At 32.4% G+C, this 3834-nt stretch overlaps 1 pseudogene; it reads left to right on the forward strand.

Annotated features, from left to right (window-relative positions):
- Positions 1 to 2832: 2832 nt before the first annotated feature.
- LOC107019320 lies at positions 2833 to 3561 on the forward strand (annotated as a pseudogene).
- Positions 3562 to 3834: the final 273 nt, after the last annotated feature.

Below are 3834 nucleotides of genomic sequence, written 5' to 3' on the forward strand. Positions count from 1 at the left end.
ATAAATTTCTAATTCAATTTTGAAAGAAAGTGTCCTCCTAAATAAGCGGCTCAACCTAAATTTAATTGGGGCTTCGATTCGGACTCGAATAATTCTTAATGTCATTTTCAGTAATCTATAAGTTCATCGTGTTTTAGTAGTGTTTATGACAATTTTGATATTATAATTGAATTATTAATTGAGTGAGGTTTAGTTAGTAATGAGTGGGTAGTGGATTGGTTTATAAATTATATTAATAAATTAAATTTATAATTAATAGTTGAACGTCCAGTATTTAAAATAATATATAAAGAGTTTAATTTTAAAACAATTAAAAAATGGTCAATTTTGAACCCAAAGGTGGATGACAAGGGTATTTTGGAGTCAATAGGTGGATGAAAAGGGCATTTTGGAGCCAATAGGTGGATGAAGGGTAATTTTGTATCATTTTCAATACTTTAAGGGTATTTTAGGCCCTTGTCCGAAAAAACAAAAACAAAGAGGAAAATTATGGCATTCCTGAGAAAAACAAAACAAGCATGAACACTCAAAAGGTATGAGAAAGTAGTGAACGATGTGAAGCCGATATACAAATAACAAAATTTCTACAAATGATGGTGTGGATGATAAAGCTAGTAGCCACCTCTATCCCAATCTTGGCATAATCATCTGCAACATATCAACCAATAAGAATATATGAGATTACGGCAAAATTTTTGTGACATCTAACAACCTTTACTATTTTGTCAGCATTGTACAACCCTCAAGCTTAGAAGAAAGAATATTGCTTGCAGCACAATGAATCAGAAGTAAATTGTGCAGTAGTTCATTCTTGCAGAAGAAGAACTGCTAAAGAGTTCTATTTTTTCCAGCTATTTCTGCTTTTCTATACGCAGATGACATTATTTGAAGGAACATTACATCAAAGAAAAACTAATCCAAAAGACACACAGAAGATAACTCCAAATGATGTATAATTTAGCAGTGCTAATAAAGCCTCAAACAAATGATATTATTTGGAAGGCACGTTATAATAGAAGATCCATAAGTTAGGAAACATCAAAGAAAAACTAATCCAAATGACACACAAAGATAATTCCAAATGATATATAATTTACCAGTGCTAATAACACATCAAGTATTGTTTCAATTGTCCAAAAACCTCTACAGATAATCGTGTACATTCCCCTGTTTTGTGAAGCCACAAATTCAAGAAACCAAGATTCACAAACAGGTACAACACCAACTCCATCTCCAACCATCATACGCGCAGCAAGTAACGAATTATAATTTGGAGAAAAAGTACGGAGTGATGTACATACTGTACTCACTATTACTATACTTAAAAGACCCTTCCTGTTTGTTAACACCCATAATAAAAATAGGTAATCTCAAATATAAAAAAAAACAAATAAAATTGTACATTTCCAATAATTTCTACCCTTCTTCCATAACAGTCTGTAATAAATCACCAAAAATTATTCTATTCCCTTTTAGAAGTTGTATTCAGAAAGGTTGCATATACGATGATGTTGCGAACAATTAGGAAGTGATAAGAATATTTTTGTCACTTCTTATCGTGATTAGACTAAAAGCATTTTTACTGGCAGATGGAACAAGCAAGACAAGATTTACACCAAAGACTCACATTCAAAAGAAATCACTTTGCTAGTTAATACCAAAACTTCGGAGCTACTTTGGTTCATCATAACATACGTTAATGAGTTTCAAGTGTGAGATATGTTCACGTTATTGAACACCATAGAAGAGAACCCATGCACGCGTGGAACGAAAAAGTTGGAAGTATTATAGTTAAGAAACCAACTGCACTATACAATTCTCTTAGCAGCAAAACTGCAGTACTTGAAAGTATCACACTATCTTTTTATGGGGATTGAGGCTTAGTAATAGTCATTATAGTGAAGGTGCTTGCATTTGAATTAAAATAATTTTCAACTTAATCCAATAGAGTGTGGCTTCAAATATAATATTGGGTACCAAACCTATTAGAATTTATTTGAATTATTCAGAAACCAAACTACGTAATTACAAACTGGTGGAGGAATATGCAATGCAGATGTCTAAGCTAAACAGAACGATGTCTAATTGCAACTGGTATATGACAATATTCAGTGGAGATGTCAAAGCTTTGAACAAAATCAATAATATAGCACGAGATAGAAGGCACAACATACGTCATAAGCCACAAAAGAAAACATTAAAACTGTAGAGCAGAGTTCTATTGGTCATGGAATTTCTTCAAGAATTGAGATGAAGAAATAATTGGGAGTAGTTATTTAAATAGGAAAAAAATATAGCTTCAACACAGTGCCAGAGAGAGTTACAACTGAGACATCAATCAAAGGAATTCATCATACACAAAGCATAAAATATTGGATTCCGCAGGTCTAGAGCATAAATATCGTGATGCAACTTAAAATCTAATTCAGTGAGATTTAACATGAGGGAACTAAGATTAACTTCCTTCGTGTGAAGTAAGGAATTTGTCATAAGTTTCCTAACATATCACATTTATAGCCCCAAGAATGTGTATGCCAGACTTTAGCTCATTTCGGGGTCGTTGACTACAGCTTCTATAAAAATAAAGACAATATATTTTGCTTTTGAACAGACAAGGACCGAACCAGACATGTGTTATAGATGAAAAATTACACTATATATTTAAGAGTAAACATTAGTTCTTTTATGCACATACTTTGGAACCTTTTAATAAAAATCGCGACTTCGACACTTGAAACAAATTAAGCATAGAGGCAGGGCTAGTAGTATATAGATAGGTGCAGGTGATATGAGAAGGAAAAAGTAAATAAAAAAAGGATGAGGAGATTGAGAATGTGTCATCACTACTGTAGTAAACAGAAAGTAAAGAGAGGTCTTTGGTCTACTGAAGAAGATGAAAAACTCATAAACACATCAACACCCATGGCCATTCCTGCTGGAGTTCTGTTCCTAAACTAGTTGCAGGCTAAGGTGGATAAATTTTGTAATGCCAGATCTTAAAAGGGGTTGTTTTAGTGAACAAGAAGAATGTATTATAATTGATTTACACATAATCTTGGGAAGTAGAAGGTCACAAATAGCGAAATACTTACCTGGTAGAACTGATAATGAAGTGACAATTTTTTTGAATTCTTGCATCACAAAAAGCCTTATTTCTCAAGGCTTTGATCCAAACACCCATAATCTCCTTTCTACTAAGAAGAAAGCCAATAATAATTTTACCACATCATCAATTTTCACTATTGAAACTAGTTTATCCCGATCTTCAAAGGAAGAGTGAATTTCAATGGACATGATCAAAGCATGTCGTGCAACATTGTAAACTTTTCCTATTTATACTAATATGCGTCAGTACCAAACAAGTCTTAGTCGGCTATATGGATCTGTTCTGATTTTAAGTATCATGTTCCCACCGCTACGAATATTTTTGGAAACTCAAACTTTGCCAGTACAATTGATTACAAAAGGCATAGTACGATTATTAATGATAATTGTAAGTGGTTTGTTACTATATCTACAACGCCACATCATGAATTTGTTCTGTTACCAAAAACAAATTAGACTTTGTTATCTAATTGAAGACAATTCCTAAGACATTTACGAGCTTTCAAATAAACATTTCAATCTCTAATGTACATACTATCTCAAAAAGAAAGCAACTAACTCATACTTAGAAAAAAATAAACTAAAAGAAAACAATGAAGCACAAACATTTCAAAAGACAATCTACAAAACCATTCCAGAACACCTAAGCCAGATTAAATGGGCACCAAGTTTAATATTATATGTAACATAATGAAGCTCAATTTAGAAAATGTGCAGATTATTTAGAAT

Source organism: Solanum pennellii, chromosome 1 (assembly GCF_001406875.1).
Source record: "Solanum pennellii chromosome 1, SPENNV200".
In the NCBI taxonomy this organism is placed as follows: Eukaryota; Viridiplantae; Streptophyta; class Magnoliopsida; order Solanales; family Solanaceae; genus Solanum; species Solanum pennellii.